At 39.4% G+C, this 22,398-nt stretch overlaps 1 long non-coding RNA gene across 1 annotated transcript; it reads right to left on the reverse strand.

Annotated features, from left to right (window-relative positions):
* Positions 1-1,919: 1,919 nt before the first annotated feature.
* LOC147676759 (uncharacterized) lies at positions 1,920-13,645 on the reverse strand. Its single transcript, XR_015302435.1, has 9 exons — positions 13,524-13,645; positions 12,073-12,195; positions 10,620-10,744; positions 9,172-9,294; positions 7,722-7,843; positions 6,271-6,393; positions 4,818-4,942; positions 3,368-3,489; positions 1,920-2,042 (listed from the first exon to the last, which is right to left on the reverse strand). It is a non-coding gene; the product is annotated as an uncharacterized LOC147676759 (long non-coding RNA).
* Positions 13,646-22,398: the final 8,753 nt, after the last annotated feature.

The raw sequence follows: 22,398 nt of genomic DNA on the forward strand, positions 1-22,398 counted from the left end.
CATGACTGCCAGCCACGTAGGAGGGGGAATGGTAAAGGAATGGGAACCAGTCGAAGCACTGTGTCCTTTTCGAAAGTGGGATTGAGGTACAAAGACAGATTAACCTTAACAACACTCCATCTTGAGTATCAGAGTCCAACATAGAGAGTGCAGGAGAAGAGGTTAGATGAGCTTCCTTCCTTGAGTATGTAACACTATTTTTCATCAGTGAGATGGTGCATTTCAGTCTCAAAGGCAGCTATTTCCTCGAATAGAACGTTGCTAGCACCAGGATCTAAAGCAGGTTTTAGTAGAGTTTGAGTCAGTCAGTCTTTTATTAACTATCATGACCAACATAATGTGATCCATATTACTTCCATCTTGACAGAAATTATATTCAGGCACAGGCTCCCACTATAAATTAGTGAGGACATTCCGATGCTATTTACATCTTTTTAATGCCTAAAAGAATGACTGGGAGTTTTACTTACCACATAAATTGGTAAAATGATGCAGTATGCCAGAAGACTTCCTTTTTTTTTTTTGCTTCAGTCTCGGCAATTCAGAGAAACTCTGCTGTGAAACACTGCCACTGCTGGTCATTCAGTATAATCTGAAGATGGAAAAGTCCACTGTTAGTACATTTAGTATAAGCAATACAAAAAGTTTAGATTTTTATAAAGGGTAACCAGATCAATACTATGGAGTCTGTTTTATTGTGAAAATCAACAGCTCAATTAAAAAATTTAATCTCAATTTGTGTTTATAACCTCTCATACTTCTGTGCATTCCCTTGCCTCATTTGCTAACACTCTCTAAACAATTGTAGCACGTACATTGGGATATAAATCTTTTTGCCAGCCAAGTGGCAGCGCACCCTTCTAACTTCCTTTGTTTTAGGATATGGTACACCAGTAGCGATTAAGCCAGCTGGTAAGTTGAGAGAGGAAGGGTTATGCTACAGTTAACAGGAATAATAGAAACTATGAATAGCATAATTTGCATCTTCTATTCAGCCAAATCCTACCAGTGCAGCAATGGTGAAGTTGAGACTCTTATGCTCAAACCTGCGTTCATACAAATGAGTAAGTCTAAATAAAGTTCTAATTTCTTTCTTCGTACCATCTCATCTTTTCGTTGGGCATCCTGTCTACCCTGCAACTCATCTCATTACCAAGATAAATGTATCCTACTCCTTGTTAGGCAACAGAGTGGCTCTCATGTCAGACAACATCTTCCTTTACCTTCATGATGCCAGCTGCTTTGCAACAGAGTGGCCTTCTAGTCAGAAAACATCTTGCTTTAGCTTTATGATGTCAGACTGCTAGGCAACAGAATGGCACCTCATGTCAGACAACTTCTTGCTTTAGCTTTATGATGTCAGACACCCCTGGACCAATTGTCCTTGTGGAAGCTAACCACACAGGAGGATGAGATATCAGAAGTTATGCAGTAGGTTACTATCTGTATTCATGACTGCCAGCCACGTAGGAGGGGGAATGGTAAAGGAATGGGAACCAGTCGAAGCACTGTGTCCTTTTCGAAAGTGGGATTGAGGTACAAAGACAGATTAACCTTAAGAACACTCCATCTTGAGTATCAGAGTCCAACATAGAGAGTGCAGGAGAAGAGGTTAGATGAGCTTCCTTCCTTGAGTATGTAACACTATTTTTCATAAGTGAGATGGTGCATTTCAGTCTCAAAGGCAGCTATTTCCTCGAATAGAACGTTGCTAGCACCAGGATCTAAAGCAGGTTTTAGTAGAGTTTGAGTCAGTCAGTCTTTTATTAACTATCATGACCAACATAATGTGATCCATATTACTTCCATCTTGACAGAAATTATATTCAGGCACAGGCTCCCACTATAAATTAGTGAGGACATTCGATGCTATTTACATCTTTTTAATGCCTAAAAGAATGACTGGGAGTTTTACTTACCACATAAATTGGTAAAATGATGCAGTATGCCAGAAGTCTTCCTTTTTTTTTTTTTGCTTCAGTCTCGGCAATTCAGAGAAACTCTGCTGTGAAACACTGCCACTGCTGGTCATTCAGTATAATCTGCAGATGGAAAAGTCCACTGTTAGTACATTTAGTATAAGCAATACAAAAAGTTTAGATTTTTATAAAGGGTAACCAGATCAATACTATGGAGTCTGTTTTATTGTGAAAATCAACAGCTCAATTAAAAAATCAAATCTCAATTTGTGTTTATAACCTCTCATACTTCTCTGCATTCCCTTGCCTCATTTGCTAACACTCTCTAAACAATTGTAGCACGTACATTGGGATATAAATCTTTTTGCCAGCCAAGTGGCAGCGCACCCTTCTTACTTCCTTTGTTTTAGGATATGGTACACCAGTAGCGATTTAGCCAGCTGGTAAGTTGAGAGAGGAAGGGTTATGCTACAGTTAACAGGAATAATAGAAACTATGAATAGCATAATTTGCATCTTCTCTTTAGCCAAATCCTACCAGTGCAGCAATGGTGAAGTTGAGACTCTTATGCTCAAACCTGCGTTCATACAAATGAGTAAGTCTAAATAAAGTTTTAATTTCTTTCTTCGTACCATCTCATCTTTTCGTTGGGCATCCTGTCTACCCTGCAACTCATCTCATTACCAAGATAAATGTATCCTACTCCTTGTTAGGCAACAGAGTGGCTCTCATGTCAGACAACATCTTCCTTTACCTTCATGATGCCAGCTGCTTTGCAACAGAGTGGCCTTCTAGTCAGAAAACATCTTGCTTTAGCTTTATGATAGACTGCTAGGCAACAGAATGGCACCTCATGTCAGACAACTTCTTGCTTTAGCTTTATGATGTCAGACACCCCTGGACCAATTGTCCTTGTGGAAGCTAACCACACAGGAGGATGAGATATCAGAAGGTTTGCAGTAGGTTACTATCTGTATTCATGACTGCCAGCCACGTAGGAGGGGGAATGGTAAAGGAATGGGAACCAGTCGAAGCACTGTGTCCTTTTCGAAAGTGGGATTGAGGTACAAAGACAGATTAACCTTAACAACACTCCATCTTAAGTATCAGAGTCCAACATAGAGAGTGCAGGAGAAGAGGTTAGATGAGCTTCCTTCCTTGAGTATGTAACACTATTTTTCATCAGTGAGATGGTGCATTTCAGTCTCAAAGGCAGCTATTTCCTCGAATAGAACGTTGCTAGCACCAGGATCTAAAGCAGGTTTTAGTAGAGTTTGAGTCAGTCAGTCTTTTATTAACTATCATGACCAACATAATGTGATCCATATTACTTCCATCTTGACAGAAATGATATTCAGGCACAGGCTCCCACTATAAATTAGTGAGGACATTCCGATGCTATTTACATCTTTTTAATGCCTAAAAGAATGACTGGGAGTTTTACTTACCACATAAATTGGTAAAATGATGCAGTATGCCAGAAGACTTCCTTTTTTTTTTTTGCTTCAGTCTCGGCAATTCAGAGAAACTCTGCTGTGAAACACTGCCACTGCTGGTCATTCAGTATAATCTGCAGATGGAAAAGTCCACTGTTAGTACATTTAGTATAAGCAATACAAAAAGTTTAGATTTTTATAAAGGGTAACCAGATCAATACTATGGAGTCTGTTTTATTGTGAAAATCAACAGCTCAATTAAAAAATCAAATCTCAATTTGTGTTTATAACCTCTCATACTTCTCTGCCTTCCCTTGCCTCATTTGCTAACACTCTCTAAACAATTGTAGCACGTACATTGGGATATAAATCTTTTTGCCAGCCAAGTGGCAGCGCACCCTTCTTACTTCCTTTGTTTTAGGATATGGTACACCAGTAGCGATTAAGCCAGCTGGTAAGTTGAGAGAGGAAGGGTTATGCTACAGTTAACAGGAATAATAGAAACTATGAATAGCATAATTTGCATCTTCTATTCAGCCAAATCCTACCAGTGCAGCAATGGTGAAGTTGAGACTCTTATGCTCAAACCTGCGTTCATACAAATGAGTAAGTCTATATAAAGTTCTAATTTCTTTCTTCGTACCATCTCATCTTTTCGTTGGGCATCCTGTCTACCCTGCAACTCATCTCATTACCAAGATAAATGTATCCTACTCCTTGTTAGGCAACAGAGTGGCTCTCATGTCAGACAACATCTTCCTTTACCTTCATGATGCCAGCTGCTTTGCAACAGAGTGGCCTTCTAGTCAGAAAACATCTTGCTTTAGCTTTATGATGTCAGACTGCTAGGCAACAGAATGGCACCTCATGTCAGACAACTTCTTGCTTTAGCTTTATGATGTCAGACACCCCTGGACCAATTGTCCTTGTGGAAGCTAACCACACAGGAGGATGAGATATCAGAAGTTATGCAGTAGGTTACTATCTGTATTCATGACTGCCAGCCACGTAAGAGGGGGAATGGTAAAGGAATGGGAACCAGTCGAAGCACTGTGTCCTTTTCGAAAGTGGGATTGAGGTACAAAGACAGATTAACCTTAACAACACTCCATCTTGAGTATCAGAGTCCAACATAGAGAGTGCAGGAGAAGAGGTTAGATGAGCTTCCTTCCTTGAGTATGTAACACTATTTTTCATCAGTGAGATGGTGCATTTCAGTCTCAAAGGCAGCTATTTCCTCGAATAGAACGTTGCTAGCACCAGGATCTAAAGCAGGTTTTAGTAGAGTTTGAGTCAGTCAGTCTTTTATTAACTATCATGACCAACATAATGTGATCCATATTACTTCCATCTTGACAGAAATGATATTCAGGCACAGGCTCCCACTATAAATTAGTGAGGACATTCCGATGCTATTTACATCTTTTTAATGCCTAAAAGAATGACTGGGAGTTTTACTTACCACATAAATTGGTAAAATGATGCAGTATGCCAGAAGACTTCCTTTTTTTTTTTTTTTGCTTCAGTCTCGGCAATTCAGAGAAACTCTGCTGTGAAACACTGCCACTGCTGGTCATTCAGTATAATCTGCAGATGGAAAAGTCCACTGTTAGTACATTTAGTATAAGCAATACAAAAAGTTTAGATTTTTATAAAGGGTAACCAGATCAATACTATGGAGTCTGTTTTATTGTGAAAATCAACAGCTTAATTAAAACATCAAATCTCAATTTGTGTTTATAACCTCTCATACTTCTCTGCGTTCCCTTGCCTCATTTGCTAACACTCTCTAAACAATTGTAGCACGTACATTGGGATATAAATCTTTTTGCCAGCCAAGTGGCAGCGCACCCTTCTTACTTCCTTTGTTTTAGGATATGGTACACCAGTAGCGATTAAGCCAGCTGGTAAGTTGAGAGAGGAAGGGTTATGCTACAGTTAACAGGAATAATAGAAACTATGAATAGCATAATTTGCATCTTCTATTCAGCCAAATCCTACCAGTGCAGCAATGGTGAAGTTGAGACTCTTATGCTCAAACCTGCGTTCATACAAATGAGTAAGTCTAAATAAAGTTCTAATTTCTTTCTTCGTACCATCTCATCTTTTCGTTGGGCATCCTGTCTACCCTGCAACTCATCTCATTACCAAGATAAATGTATCCTACTCCTTGTTAGGCAACAGAGTGGCTCTCATGTCAGACAACATCTTCCTTTACCTTCATGATGCCAGCTGCTTTGCAACAGAGTGGCCTTCTAGTCAGAAAACATCTTGCTTTAGCTTTATGATGTCAGACTGCTAGGCAACAGAATGGCACCTCATGTCAGACAACTTCTTGCTTTAGCTTTATGATGTCAGACACCCCTGGACCAATTGTCCTTGTGGAAGCTAACCCCACAGGAGGATGAGATATCAGAAGTTACGCAGTAGGTTACTATCTGTATTCATGACTGCCAGCCACGTAGGAGGGGGAATGGTAAAGGAATGGGAACCAGTCGAAGCACTGTGTCCTTTTCGAAAGTGGGATTGAGGTACAAAGACAGATTAACCTTAACAACAATCCATCTTGAGTGTCAGAGTCCAACATACAGAGTGCAGGAGAAGAGGTTAGATGAGCTTCCTTCCTTGAGTATGTAACACTATTTTTCATAAGTGAGATGGTGCATTTCAGTCTCAAAGGCAGCTATTTCCTCGAATAGAACGTTGCTAGCACCAGGATCTAAAGCAGGTTTTAGTAGAGTTTGAGTCAGTCAGTCTTTTATTAACTATCATGACCAACATAATGTGATACATATTACTTCCATCTTGACAGAAATTATATTCAGGCACAGGCTCCCACTATAAATTAGTGAGGACATTCCGATGCTATTTACATCTTTTTAATGCCTAAAAGAATGACTGGGAGTTTTACTTACCACATAAATTGGTAAAATGATGCAGTATGCCAGAAGACTTCCTTTTTTTTTTTTTGCTTCAGTCTCGGCAATTCAGAGAAACTCTGCTGTGAAACACTGCCACTGCTGGTCATTTAGTATAATCTGCAGATGGAAAAGTCCACTGTTAGTACATTTAGTATAAGCAATACAAAAAGTTTAGATTTTTATAAAGGGTAACCAGATCAATACTATGGAGTCTGTTTTATTGTGAAAATCAACAGCTCAATTAAAAAATTTAATCTCAATTTGTGTTTATAACCTCTCATACTTCTGTGCATTCCCTTGCCTCATTTGCTAACACTCTCTAAACAATTGTAGCACGTACATTGGGATATAAATCTTTTTGCCAGCCAAGTGGCAGCGCACCCTTCTTACTTCCTTTGTTTTAGGATATGGTACACCAGTAGCGATTAAGCCAGCTGGTAAGTTGAGAGAGGAAGGGTTATGCTACAGTTAACAGGAATAATAGAAACTATGAATAGCATAATTTGCATCTTCTATTCAGCCAAATCCTACCAGTGCAGCAATGGTGAAGTTGAGACTCTTATGCTCAAACCTGCGTTCATACAAATGAGTAAGTCTAAATAAAGTTCTAATTTCTTTCTTCGTACCATCTCATCTTTTCGTTGGGCATCCTGTCTACCCTGCAACTCATCTCATTACCAAGATAAATGTATCCTACTCCTTGTTAGGCAACAGAGTGGCTCTCATGTCAGACAACATCTTCCTTTACCTTCATGATGCCAGCTGCTTTGCAACAGAGTGGCCTTCTAGTCAGAAAACATCTTGCTTTAGCTTTATGATGTCAGACTGCTAGGCAACAGAATGGCACCTCATGTCAGACAACTTCTTGCTTTAGCTTTATGATGTCAGACACCCCTGGACCAATTGTCCTTGTGGAAGCTAACCACACAGGAGGATGAGATATCAGAAGTTACGCAGTAGGTTGCTATCTGTATTCATGACTGCCAGCCACGTAGGAGGGGGAATGGTAAAGGAATGGGAACCAGTCGAAGCACTGTGTCCTTTTCGAAAGTGGGATTGAGGTACAAAGACAGATTAACCTTAACAACAATCCATCTTGAGTATCAGAGTCCAACATACAGAGTGCAGGAGAAGAGGTTAGATGAGCTTCCTTCCTTGAGTATGTAACACTATTTTTTATTAGTGAGATGGTGCATTTCAGTCTCAAAGGCAGCAATTTCCTCGAATAGAACATTGCTAGCACCAGGATCTAAAGCAGGTTTTAGTAGAGTTTGAGTCAGTCAGTCTTTTATTAACTATCATGACCAACATAATGTGATTCATATTACTTCCATCTTGACAGAAATTATATTCAGGCACAGGCTCCCACTATAAATTAGTGAGGACATTCCGATGCTATTTACATCTTTTTAATGACTAAAAGAATGATTGGGAGTTTTACTTACCACATAAATTGGTAAAATGATGCAGTATGCCAGAAGACTTCCTTATTTTTTTTTGCTTCAGTCTCGGCAATTCAGAGAAACTCTGCTGTGAACCACTGCCACTGCTGGTCATTCAGTATAATCTGCAGATGGAAAAGTCCACTGTTAGTACATTTAGTATAAGCAATACAAAAAGTTTAGATTTTTATAAAGGGTAACCAGATCAATACTATGGAGTCTGTTTTATTGTGAAAATCAACAGCTTAATTAAAACATCAAATCTCAATTTGTGTTTATAACCTCTCATACTTCTCTGCGTTCCCTTGCCTCATTTGCTAACACTCTCTAAACAATTGTAGCACGTACATTGGGATATAAATCTTTTTGCCAGCCAAGTGGCAGTGCACCCTTCTTACTTCCTTTGTTTTAGGATATGGTACACCAGTAGCGATTAAGCCAGCTGGTAAGTTGAGAGAGGAAGGGTTATGCTACAGTTAACAGGAATAATAGAAACTATGAATAGCATAATTTGCATCTTCTATTCAGCCAAATCCTACCAGTGCAGCAATGGTGAAGTTGAGACTCTTATGCTCAAACCTGCGTTCATACAAATGAGTAAGTCTAAATAAAGTTCTAATTTCTTTCTTCGTACCATCTCATCTTTTCGTTGGGCATCCTGTCTACCCTGCAACTCATCTCATTACCAAGATAAATGTATCCTACTCCTTGTTAGGCAACAGAGTGGCTCTCATGTCAGACAACATCTTCCTTTACCTTCATGATGCCAGCTGCTTTGCAACAGAGTGGCCTTCTAGTCAGAAAACATCTTGCTTTAGCTTTATGATGTCAGACTGCTAGGCAACAGAATGGCACCTCATGTCAGACAACTTCTTGCTTTAGCTTTATGATGTCAGACACCCCTGGACCAATTGTCCTTGTGGAAGCTAACCACACAGGAGGATGAGATATCAGAAGTTATGCAGTAGGTTACTATCTGTATTCATGACTGCCAGCCACGTAGGAGGGGGAATGGTAAAGGAATGGGAACCAGTCGAAGCACTGTGTCCTTTTCGAAAGTGGGATTGAGGTACAAAGACAGATTAACCTTAAGAACACTCCATCTTGAGTATCAGAGTCCAACATAGAGAGTGCAGGAGAAGAGGTTAGATGAGCTTCCTTCCTTGAGTATGTAACACTATTTTTCATAAGTGAGATGGTGCATTTCAGTCTCAAAGGCAGCTATTTCCTCGAATAGAACGTTGCTAGCACCAGGATCTAAAGCAGGTTTTAGTAGAGTTTGAGTCAGTCAGTCTTTTATTAACTATCATGACCAACATAATGTGATCCATATTGCTTCCATCTTGACAGAAATTATATTCAGGCACAGGCTCCCACTATAAATTAGTGAGGACATTCCGATGCTATTTACATCTTTTTAATGCCTAAAAGAATGACTGGGAGTTTTACTTACCACATAAATTGGTAAAATGATGCAGTATGCCAGAAGACTTCCTTTTTTTTTTTTTGCTTCAGTCTCGGCAATTCAGAGAAACTCTGCTGTGAAACACTGCCACTGCTGGTCATTCAGTATAATCTGCAGATGGAAAAGTCCACTGTTAGTACATTTAGTATAAGCAATACAAAAAGTTTAGATTTTTATAAAGGGTAACCAGATCAATACTATGGAGTCTGTTTTATTGTGAAAATCAACAGCTCAATTAAAAAATCAAATCTCAATTTGTGTTTATAACCTCTCATACTTCTCTGCATTCCCTTGCCTCATTTGCTAACACTCTCTAAACAATTGTAGCACGTACATTGGGATATAAATCTTTTTGCCAGCCAAGTGGCAGCGCACCCTTCTTACTTCCTTTGTTTTAGGATATGGTACACCAGTAGCGATTTAGCCAGCTGGTAAGTTGAGAGAGGAAGGGTTATGCTACAGTTAACAGGAATAATAGAAACTATGAATAGCATAATTTGCATCTTCTCTTTAGCCAAATCCTACCAGTGCAGCAATGGTGAAGTTGAGACTCTTATGCTCAAACCTGCGTTCATACAAATGTGTAAGTCTAAATAAAGTTTTAATTTCTTTCTTCGTACCATCTCATCTTTTCGTTGGGCATCCTGTCTACCCTGCAACTCATCTCATTACCAAGATAAATGTATCCTACTCCTTGTTAGGCAACAGAGTGGCTCTCATGTCAGACAACATCTTCCTTTACCTTCATGATGCCAGCTGCTTTGCAACAGAGTGGCCTTCTAGTCAGAAAACATCTTGCTTTAGCTTTATGATAGACTGCTAGGCAACAGAATGGCACCTCATGTCAGACAACTTCTTGCTTTAGCTTTATGATGTCAGACACCCCTGGACCAATTGTCCTTGTGGAAGCTAACCACACAGGAGGATGAGATATCAGAAGGTTTGCAGTAGGTTACTATCTGTATTCATGACTGCCAGCCACGTAGGAGGGGGAATGGTAAAGGAATGGGAACCAGTCGAAGCACTGTGTCCTTTTCGAAAGTGGGATTGAGGTACAAAGACAGATTAACCTTAACAACACTCCATCTTAAGTATCAGAGTCCAACATAGAGAGTGCAGGAGAAGAGGTTAGATGAGCTTCCTTCCTTGAGTATGTAACACTATTTTTCATCAGTGAGATGGTGCATTTCAGTCTCAAAGGCAGCTATTTCCTCGAATAGAACGTTGCTAGCACCAGGATCTAAAGCAGGTTTTAGTAGAGTTTGAGTCAGTCAGTCTTTTATTAACTATCATGACCAACATAATGTGATCCATATTACTTCCATCTTGACAGAAATGATATTCAGGCACAGGCTCCCACTATAAATTAGTGAGGACATTCCGATGCTATTTACATCTTTTTAATGCCTAAAAGAATGACTGGGAGTTTTACTTACCACATAAATTGGTAAAATGATGCAGTATGCCAGAAGACTTCCTTTTTTTTTTTTTTTGCTTCAGTCTCGGCAATTCAGAGAAACTCTGCTGTGAAACACTGCCACTGCTGGTCATTCAGTATAATCTGCAGATGGAAAAGTCCACTGTTAGTACATTTAGTATAAGCAATACAAAAAGTTTAGATTTTTATAAAGGGTAACCAGATCAATACTATGGAGTCTGTTTTATTGTGAAAATCAACAGCTTAATTAAAACATCAAATCTCAATTTGTGTTTATAACCTCTCATACTTCTCTGCGTTCCCTTGCCTCATTTGCTAACACTCTCTAAACAATTGTAGCACGTACATTGGGATATAAATCTTTTTGCCAGCCAAGTGGCAGCGCACCCTTCTTACTTCCTTTGTTTTAGGATATGGTACACCAGTAGCGATTAAGCCAGCTGGTAAGTTGAGAGAGGAAGGGTTATGCTACAGTTAACAGGAATAATAGAAACTATGAATAGCATAATTTGCATCTTCTATTCAGCCAAATCCTACCAGTGCAGCAATGGTGAAGTTGAGACTCTTATGCTCAAACCTGCGTTCATACAAATGAGTAAGTCTAAATAAAGTTCTAATTTCTTTCTTCGTACCATCTCATCTTTTCGTTGGGCATCCTGTCTACCCTGCAACTCATCTCATTACCAAGATAAATGTATCCTACTCCTTGTTAGGCAACAGAGTGGCTCTCATGTCAGACAACATCTTCCTTTACCTTCATGATGCCAGCTGCTTTGCAACAGAGTGGCCTTCTAGTCAGAAAACATCTTGCTTTAGCTTTATGATGTCAGACTGCTAGGCAACAGAATGGCACCTCATGTCAGACAACTTCTTGCTTTAGCTTTATGATGTCAGACACCCCTGGACCAATTGTCCTTGTGGAAGCTAACCCCACAGGAGGATGAGATATCAGAAGTTACGCAGTAGGTTACTATCTGTATTCATGACTGCCAGCCACGTAGGAGGGGGAATGGTAAAGGAATGGGAACCAGTCGAAGCACTGTGTCCTTTTCGAAAGTGGGATTGAGGTACAAAGACAGATTAACCTTAACAACAATCCATCTTGAGTGTCAGAGTCCAACATACAGAGTGCAGGAGAAGAGGTTAGATGAGCTTCCTTCCTTGAGTATGTAACACTATTTTTCATAAGTGAGATGGTGCATTTCAGTCTCAAAGGCAGCTATTTCCTCGAATAGAACGTTGCTAGCACCAGGATCTAAAGCAGGTTTTAGTAGAGTTTGAGTCAGTCAGTCTTTTATTAACTATCATGACCAACATAATGTGATACATATTACTTCCATCTTGACAGAAATTATATTCAGGCACAGGCTCCCACTATAAATTAGTGAGGACATTCCGATGTTATTTACATCTTTTTAATGCCTAAAAGAATGACTGGGAGTTTTACTTACCACATAAATTGGTAAAATGATGCAGTATGCCAGAAGACTTCCTTTTTTTTTTTTTGCTTCAGTCTCGGCAATTCAGAGAAACTCTGCTGTGAAACACTGCCACTGCTGGTCATTTAGTATAATCTGCAGATGGAAAAGTCCACTGTTAGTACATTTAGTATAAGCAATACAAAAAGTTTAGATTTTTATAAAGGGTAACCAGATCAATACTATGGAGTCTGTTTTATTGTGAAAATCAACAGCTCAATTAAAAAATTTAATCTCAATTTGTGTTTATAACCTCTCATACTTCTGTGCATTCCCTTGCCTCATTTGCTAACACTCTCTAAACAATTGTAGCACGTACATTGGGATATAAATCTTTTTGCCAGCCAAGTGGCAGCGCACCCTTCTTACTTCCTTTGTTTTAGGATATGGTACACCAGTAGCGATTAAGCCAGCTGGTAAGTTGAGAGAGGAAGGGTTATGCTACAGTTAACAGGAATAATAGAAACTATGAATAGCATAATTTGCATCTTCTATTCAGCCAAATCCTACCAGTGCAGCAATGGTGAAGTTGAGACTCTTATGCTCAAACCTGCGTTCATACAAATGAGTAAGTCTAAATAAAGTTCTAATTTCTTTCTTCGTACCATCTCATCTTTTCGTTGGGCATCCTGTCTACCCTGCAACTCATCTCATTACCAAGATAAATGTATCCTACTCCTTGTTAGGCAACAGAGTGGCTCTCATGTCAGACAACATCTTCCTTTACCTTCATGATGCCAGCTGCTTTGCAACAGAGTGGCCTTCTAGTCAGAAAACATCTTGCTTTAGCTTTATGATGTCAGACTGCTAGGCAACAGAATGGCACCTCATGTCAGACAACTTCTTGCTTTAGCTTTATGATGTCAGACACCCCTGGACCAATTGTCCTTGTGGAAGCTAACCACACAGGAGGATGAGATATCAGAAGTTATGCAGTAGGTTACTATCTGTATTCATGACTGCCAGCCACGTAGGAGGGGGAATGGTAAAGGAATGGGAACCAGTCGAAGCACTGTGTCCTTTTCGAAAGTGGGATTGAGGTACAAAGACAGATTAACCTTAACAACAATCCATCTTGAGTATCAGAGTCCAACATACAGAGTGCAGGAGAAGAGGTTAGATGAGCTTCCTTCCTAGAGTATGTAACACTATTTTTCATAAGTGAGATGGTGCATTTCAGTCTCAAAGGCAGCAATTTCCTCGAATAGAACATTGCTAGCACCAGGATCTAAAGCAGGTTTTAGTAGAGTTTGAGTCAGTCAGTCTTTTATTAACTATCATGACCAACATAATGTGATTCATATTACTTCCATCTTGACAGAAATTATATTCAGGCACAGGCTCCCACTATAAATTAGTGGGGACATTCCGATGCTATTTACATCTTTTTAATGACTAAAAGAATGATTGGGAGTTTTACTTACCACATAAATTGGTAAAATGATGCAGTATGCCAGAAGACTTCCTTATTTTTTTTTGCTTCAGTCTCAGCAATTCAGAGAAACTCTGCTGTGAAACACTGCCACTGCTGGTCATTCAGTATAATCTGCAGATGGAAAAGTCCACTGTTAGTACATTTATTATAAGCAATACAAAAAGTTTAGATTTTTATAAAGGGTAACCAGATCAATACTATGGAGTCTGTTTTATTGTGAAAATCAACAGCTCAATTAAAAAATCAAATCTCAATTTGTGTTTATAACCTCTCATACTTCTCTGCATTCCCTTGCCTCATTTGCTAACACTCTCTAAACAATTGTAGCACGTACATTGGGATATAAATCTTTTTGCCAGCCAAGTGGCAGCGCACCCTTCTTACTTCCTTTGTTTTAGGATATGGTACACCAGTAGCGATTAAGCCAGCTGGTAAGTTGAGGAAGGGTTATGCTACAGTTAACAGGAATAATAGAAACTATGAATAGCATAATTTGCATCTTCTATTCAGCCAAATCCTACCAGTGCAGCAATGGTGAAGTTGAGACTCTTATGCTCAAACCTGCGTTCATACAAATGAGTAAGTCTAAATAAAGTTCTAATTTCTTTCTTCGTACCATCTCATCTTTTCGTTGGGCATCCTGTCTACCCTGCAACTCATCTCATTACCAAGATAAATGTATCCTACTCCTTGTTAGGCAACAGAGTGGCTCTCATGTCAGACAACATCTTCCTTTACCTTCATGATGCCAGCTGCTTTGCAACAGAGTGGCCTTCTAGTCAGAAAACATCTTGCTTTAGCTTTATGATGTCAGACTGCTAGGCAACAGAATGGCACCTCATGTCAGACAACTTCTTGCTTTAGCTTTATGATGTCAGACACCCCTGGACCAATTGTCCTTGTGGAAGCTAACCACACAGGAGGATGAGATATCAGAAGTTATGCAGTAGGTTACTATCTGTATTCATGACTGCCAGCCACGTAGGAGGGGGAATGGTAAAGGAATGGGAACCAGTCGAAGCACTGTGTCCTTTTCGAAAGTGGGATTGAGGTACAAAGACAGATTAACCTTAAGAACACTCCATCTTGAGTATCAGAGTCCAACATAGAGAGTGCAGGAGAAGAGGTTAGATGAGCTTCCTTCCTTGAGTATGTAACACTATTTTTCATAAGTGAGATGGTGCATTTCAGTCTCAAAGGCAGCTATTTCCTCGAATAGAACGTTGCTAGCACCAGGATCTAAAGCAGGTTTTAGTAGAGTTTGAGTCAGTCAGTCTTTTATTAACTATCATGACCAACATAATGTGATCCATATTACTTCCATCTTGACAGAAATGATATTCAGGCACAGGCTCCCACTATAAATTAGTGAGGACATTCCGATGCTATTTACATCTTTTTAATGCCTAAAAGAATGACTGGGAGTTTTACTTACCACATAAATTGGTAAAATGATGCAGTATGCCAGAAGACTTCCTTTTTTTTTTTTGCTTCAGTCTCGGCAATTCAGAGAAACTCTGCTGTGAAACACTGCCACTGCTGGTCATTCAGTATAATCTGCAGATGGAAAAGTCCACTGTTAGTACATTTAGTATAAGCAATACAAAAAGTTTAGATTTTTATAAAGGGTAACCAGATCAATACTATGGAGTCTGTTTTATTGTGAAAATCAACAGCTCAATTAAAAAATCAAATCTCAATTTGTGTTTATAACCTCTCATACTTCTCTGCCTTCCCTTGCCTCATTTGCTAACACTCTCTAAACAATTGTAGCACGTACATTGGGATATAAATCTTTTTGCCAGCCAAGTGGCAGCGCACCCTTCTTACTTCCTTTGTTTTAGGATATGGTACACCAGTAGCGATTAAGCCAGCTGGTAAGTTGAGAGAGGAAGGGTTATGCTACAGTTAACAGGAATAATAGAAACTATGAATAGCATAATTTGCATCTTCTATTCAGCCAAATCCTACCAGTGCAGCAATGGTGAAGTTGAGACTCTTATGCTCAAACCTGCGTTCATACAAATGAGTAAGTCTATATAAAGTTCTAATTTCTTTCTTCGTACCATCTCATCTTTTCGTTGGGCATCCTGTCTACCCTGCAACTCATCTCATTACCAAGATAAATGTATCCTACTCCTTGTTAGGCAACAGAGTGGCTCTCATGTCAGACAACATCTTCCTTTACCTTCATGATGCCAGCTGCTTTGCAACAGAGTGGCCTTCTAGTCAGAAAACATCTTGCTTTAGCTTTATGATAGACTGCTAGGCAACAGAATGGCACCTCATGTCAGACAACTTCTTGCTTTAGCTTTATGATGTCAGACACCCCTGGACCAATTGTCCTTGTGGAAGCTAACCACACAGGAGGATGAGATATCAGAAGGTTTGCAGTAGGTTACTATCTGTATTCATGACTGCCAGCCACGTAGGAGGGGGAATGGTAAAGGAATGGGAACCAGTCGAAGCACTGTGTCCTTTTCGAAAGTGGGATTGAGGTACAAAGACAGATTAACCTTAACAACACTCCATCTTGAGTATCAGAGTCCAACATAGAGAGTGCAGGAGAAGAGGTTAGATGAGCTTCCTTCCTTGAGTATGTAACACTATTTTTCATCAGTGAGATGGTGCATTTCAGTCTCAAAGGCAGCTATTTCCTCGAATAGAACGTTGCTAGCACCAGGATCTAAAGCAGGTTTTAGTAGAGTTTGAGTCAGTCAGTCTTTTATTAACTATCATGACCAACATAATGTGATCCATATTACTTCCATCTTGACAGAAATGATATTCAGGCACAGGCTCCCACTATAAATTAGTGAGGACATTCCGATGCTATTTACATCTTTTTAATGCCTAAAAGAATGACTGGGAGTTTTACTTACCACATAAATTGGTAAAATGATGCAGTATGCCAGAAGACTTCCTTTTTTTTTTTTGCTTCATTCTCGGCAATTCAGAGAAACTCTGCTGTGAAACACTGCCACTGCTGGTCATTCAGTATAATCTGCAGATGGAAAAGTCCACTGTTAGTACATTTAGTATAAGCAATACAAAAAGTTTAGATTTTTTTAAAGGGTAACCAGATCAATACTATGGAGTCTGTTTTATTGTGAAAATCAACAGCTCAATTAAAAAATCAAATTTCAATTTGTGTTTATAACCTCTCATACTTCTCTGCATTCCCTTGCCTCATTTGCTAACACTCTCTAAACAATTGTAGCACGTACATTGGGATATAAATCTTTTTGCCAGCCAAGTGGCAGCGCACCCTTCTTACTTCCTCTGTTTTAGGATATGGTACACCAGTAGCGATTAAGCCAGCTGGTAAGTTGAGAGAGGAAGGGTTATGCTACAGTTAACAGGAATAATAGAAACTATGAATAGCATAATTTGCATCTTCTATTCAGCCAAATCCTACCAGTGCAGCAATGGTGAAGTTGAGACTCTTATGCTCAAACCTGCGTTCATACAAATGAGTAAGTCTAAATAAAGTTCTAATTTCTTTCTTCGTACCATCTCATCTTTTCGTTGGGCATCCTGTCTACCCTGCAACTCATCTCATTACCAAGATAAATGTATCCTACTCCTTGTTAGGCAACAGAGTGGCTCTCATGTCAGACAACATCTTCCTTTACCTTCATGATGCCAGCTGCTTTGCAACAGAGTGGCCTTCTAGTCAGAAAACATCTTGCTTTAGCTTTATGATGTCAGACTGCTAGGCAACAGAATGGCACCTCATGTCAGACAACTTCTTGCTTTAGCTTTATGATGTCAGACACCCCTGGACCAATTGTCCTTGTGGAAGCTAACCACACAGGAGGATGAGATATCAGAAGTTATGCAGTAGGTTACTATCTGTATTCATGACTGCCAGCCACGTAAAAGGGGGAATGGTAAAGGAATGGGAACCAGTCGAAGCACTGTGTCCTTTTCGAAAGTGGGATTGAGGTACAAAGACAGATTAACCTTAACAACACTCCATCTTGAGTATCAGAGTCCAACATAGAGAGTGCAGGAGAAGAGGTTAGATGAGCTTCCTTCCTTGAGTATGTAACACTATTTTTCATCAGTGAGATGGTGCATTTCAGTCTCAAAGGCAGCTATTTCCTCGAATAGAACGTTGCTAGCACCAGGATCTAAAGCAGGTTTTAGTAGAGTTTGAGTCAGTCAGTCTTTTATTAACTATCATGACCAACATAATGTGATCCATATTACTTCCATCTTGACAGAAATGATATTCAGGCACAGGCTCCCACTATAAATTAGTGAGGACATTCCGATGCTATTTACATCTTTTTAATGCCTAAAAGAATGACTGGGAGTTTTACTTACCACATAAATTGGTAAAATGATGCAGTATGCCAGAAGACTTCCTTTTTTTTTTTTTTGCTTCAGTCTCGGCAATTCAGAGAAACTCTGCTGTGAAACACTGCCACTGCTGGTCATTCAGTATAATCTGCAGATGGAAAAGTCCACTGTTAGTACATTTAGTATAAGCAATACAAAAAGTTTAGATTTTTATAAAGGGTAACCAGATCAATACTATGGAGTCTGTTTTATTGTGAAAATCAACAGCTTAATTAAAACATCAAATCTCAATTTGTGTTTATAACCTCTCATACTTCTCTGCGTTCCCTTGCCTCATTTGCTAACACTCTCTAAACAATTGTAGCACGTACATTGGGATATAAATCTTTTTGCCAGCCAAGTGGCAGCGCACCCTTCTTACTTCCTTTGTTTTAGGATATGGTACACCAGTAGCGACTAAGCCAGCTGGTAAGTTGAGAGAGGAAGGGTTATGCTACAGTTAACAGGAATAATAGAAACTATGAATAGCATAATTTGCATCTTCTATTCAGCCAAATCCTACCAGTGCAGCAATGGTGAAGTTGAGACTCTTATGCTCAAACCTGCGTTCATACAAATGAGTAAGTCTAAATAAAGTTCTAATTTCTTTCTTCGTACCATCTCATCTTTTCGTTGGGCATCCTGTCTACCCTGCAACTCATCTCATTACCAAGATAAATGTATCCTACTCCTTGTTAGGCAACAGAGTGGCTCTCATGTCAGACAACATCTTCCTTTACCTTCATGATGCCAGCTGCTTTGCAACAGAGTGGCCTTCTAGTCAGAAAACATCTTGCTTTAGCTTTATGATGTCAGACTGCTAGGCAACAGAATGGCACCTCATGTCAGACAACTTCTTGCTTTAGCTTTATGATGTCAGACACCCCTGGACCAATTGTCCTTGTGGAAGCTAACCACACACGAGGATGAGATATCAGAAGTTATGCAGTAGGTTACTATCTGTATTCATGACTGCCAGCCACGTAAGAGGGGGAATGGTAAAGGAATGGGAACCAGTCGAAGCACTGTGTCCTTTTCGAAAGTGGGATTGAGGTACAAAGACAGATTAACCTTAACAACACTCCATCTTGAGTATCAGAGTCCAACATAGAGAGTGCAGGAGAAGAGGTTAGATGAGCTTCCTTCCTTGAGTATGTAACACTATTTTTCATAAGTGAGATGGTGCATTTCAGTCTCAAAGGCAGCTATTTCCTCGAATAGAACGTTGCTAGCACCAGGATCTAAAGCAGGTTTTAGTAGAGTTTGAGTCAGTCAGTCTTTTATTAACTATCATGACCAACATAATGTGATACATATTACTTCCATCTTGACAGAAATTATATTCAGGCACAGGCTCCCACTATAAATTAGTGAGGACATTCCGATGCTATTTACATCTTTTTAATGCCTAAAAGAATGACTGGGAGTTTTACTTACCAAATAAATTGGTAAAATGATGCAGTATGCCAGAAGACTTCCTTTTTTTTTTTTTGCTTCAGTCTCGGCAATTCAGAGAAACTCTGCTGTGAAACACTGCCACTGCTGGTCATTTAGTATAATCTGCAGATGGAAAAGTCCACTGTTAGTACATTTAGTATAAGCAATACAAAAAGTTTAGATTTTTATAAAGGGTAACCAGATCAATACTATGGAGTCTGTTTTATTGTGAAAATCAACAGCTCAATTAAAAAATTTAATCTCAATTTGTGTTTATAACCTCTCATACTTCTGTGCATTCCCTTGCCTCATTTGCTAACACTCTCTAAACAATTGTAGCACGTACATTGGGATATAAATCTTTTTGCCAGCCAAGTGGCAGCGCACCCTTCTTACTTCCTTTGTTTTAGGATATGGTACACCAGTAGCGATTTAGCCAGCTGGTAAGTTGAGAGAGGAAGGGTTATGCTACAGTTAACAGGAATAATAGAAACTATGAATAGCATAATTTGCATCTTCTCTTTAGCCAAATCCTACCAGTGCAGCAATGGTGAAGTTGAGACTCTTATGCTCAAACCTGCGTTCATACAAATGTGTAAGTCTAAATAAAGTTTTAATTTCTTTCTTCGTACCATCTCATCTTTTCGTTGGGCATCCTGTCTACCCTGCAACTCATCTCATTACCAAGATAAATGTATCCTACTCCTTGTTAGGCAACAGAGTGGCTCTCATGTCAGACAACATCTTCCTTTACCTTCATGATGCCAGCTGCTTTGCAACAGAGTGGCCTTCTAGTCAGAAAACATCTTGCTTTAGCTTTATGATGTCAGACTGCTAGGCAACAGAATGGCACCTCATGTCAGACAACTTCTTGCTTTAGCTTTATGATGTCAGACACCCCTGGACCAATTGTCCTTGTGGAAGCTAACCACACAGGAGGATGAAATATCAGAAGGTATGCAGTAGGTTACTATCTGTATTCATGACTGCCAGCCACGTAGGAGGGGGAATGGTAAAGGAATGGGAACCAGTCGAAGCACTGTGTCCTTTTCGAAAGTGGGATTGAGGTACAAAGACAGATTAACCTTAACAACACTCCATCTTGAGTATCAGAGTCCAACATAGAGAGTGCAGGAGAAGAGGTTAGATGAGCTTCCTTCCTTGAGTATGTAACACTATTTTTCATCAGTGAGATGGTGCATTTCAGTCTCAAAGGCAGCTATTTCCTCGAATAGAACGTTGCTAGCACCAGGATCTAAAGCAGGTTTTAGTAGAGTTTGAGTCAGTCAGTCTTTTATTAACTATCATGACCAACATAATGTGATCCATATTACTTCCATCTTGACAGAAATGATATTCAGGCACAGGCTCCCACTATAAATTAGTGAGGACATTCCGATGCTAATTACATCTTTTTAATGCCTAAAAGAATGACTGGGAGTTTTACTTACCACATAAATTGGTAAAATGATGCAGTATGCCAGAAGACTTCCTTTTTTTTTTTTGCTTCAGTCTCGGCAATTCAGAGAAACTCTGCTGTGAAACACTGCCACTGCTGGTCATTCAGTATAATCTGCAGATGGAAAAGTCCACTGTTAGTACATTTAGTATAAGCAATACAAAAAGTTTAGATTTTTATAAAGGGTAACCAGATCAATACTATGGAGTCTGTTTTATTGTGAAAATCAACAGCTCAATTAAAAAATTTAATCTCAATTTGTGTTTATAACCTCTCATACTTCTGTGCATTCCCTTGCCTCATTTGCTAACACTCTCTAAACAATTGTAGCACGTACATTGGGATATAAATCTTTTTGCCAGCCAAGTGGCAGCGCACCCTTCTTACTTCCTTTGTTTTAGGATATGGTACACCAGTAGCGACTAAGCCAGCTGGTAAGTTGAGAGAGGAAGGGTTATGCTACAGTTAACAGGAATAATAGAAACTATGAATAGCATAATTTGCATCTTCTATTCAGCCAAATCCTACCAGTGCAGCAATGGTGAAGTTGAGACTCTTATGCTCAAACCTGCGTTCATACAAATGAGTAAGTCTAAATAAAGTTCTAATTTCTTTCTTCGTACCATCTCATCTTTTCGTTGGGCATCCTGTCTACCCTGCAACTCATCTCATTACCAAGATAAATGTATCCTACTCCTTGTTAGGCAACAGAGTGGCTCTCATGTCAGACAACATCTTCCTTTACCTTCATGATGCCAGCTGCTTTGCAACAGAGTGGCCTTCTAGTCAGAAAACATCTTGCTTTAGCTTTATGATGTCAGACTGCTAGGCAACAGAATGGCACCTCATGTCAGACAACTTCTTGCTTTAGCTTTATGATGTCAGACACCCCTGGACCAATTGTCCTTGTGGAAGCTAACCACACACGAGGATGAGATATCAGAAGTTATGCAGTAGGTTACTATCTGTATTCATGACTGCCAGCCACGTAAGAGGGGGAATGGTAAAGGAATGGGAACCAGTCGAAGCACTGTGTCCTTTTCGAAAGTGGGATTGAGGTACAAAGACAGATTAACCTTAACAACACTCCATCTTGAGTATCAGAGTCCAACATAGAGAGTGCAGGAGAAGAGGTTAGATGAGCTTCCTTCCTTGAGTATGTAACACTATTTTTCATAAGTGAGATGGTGCATTTCAGTCTCAAAGGCAGCTATTTCCTCGAATAGAACGTTGCTAGCACCAGGATCTAAAGCAGGTTTTAGTAGAGTTTGAGTCAGTCAGTCTTTTATTAACTATCATGACCAACATAATGTGATACATATTACTTCCATCTTGACAGAAATTATATTCAGGCACAGGCTCCCACTATAAATTAGTGAGGACATTCCGATGCTATTTACATCTTTTTAATGCCTAAAAGAATGACTGGGAGTTTTACTTACCACATAAATTGGTAAAATGATGCAGTATGCCAGAAGACTTCCTTTTTTTTTTTTTTTGCTTCAGTCTCGGCAATTCAGAGAAACTCTGCTGTGAAACACTGCCACTGCTGGTCATTTAGTATAATCTGCAGATGGAAAAGTCCACTGTTAGTACATTTAGTATAAGCAATACAAAAAGT

The sequence above is a fragment of the Lissotriton vulgaris genome, chromosome 12, assembly GCF_964263255.1.
Source record: "Lissotriton vulgaris chromosome 12, aLisVul1.2, whole genome shotgun sequence".
NCBI lineage: Eukaryota > Metazoa > Chordata > Amphibia > Caudata > Salamandridae > Lissotriton > Lissotriton vulgaris.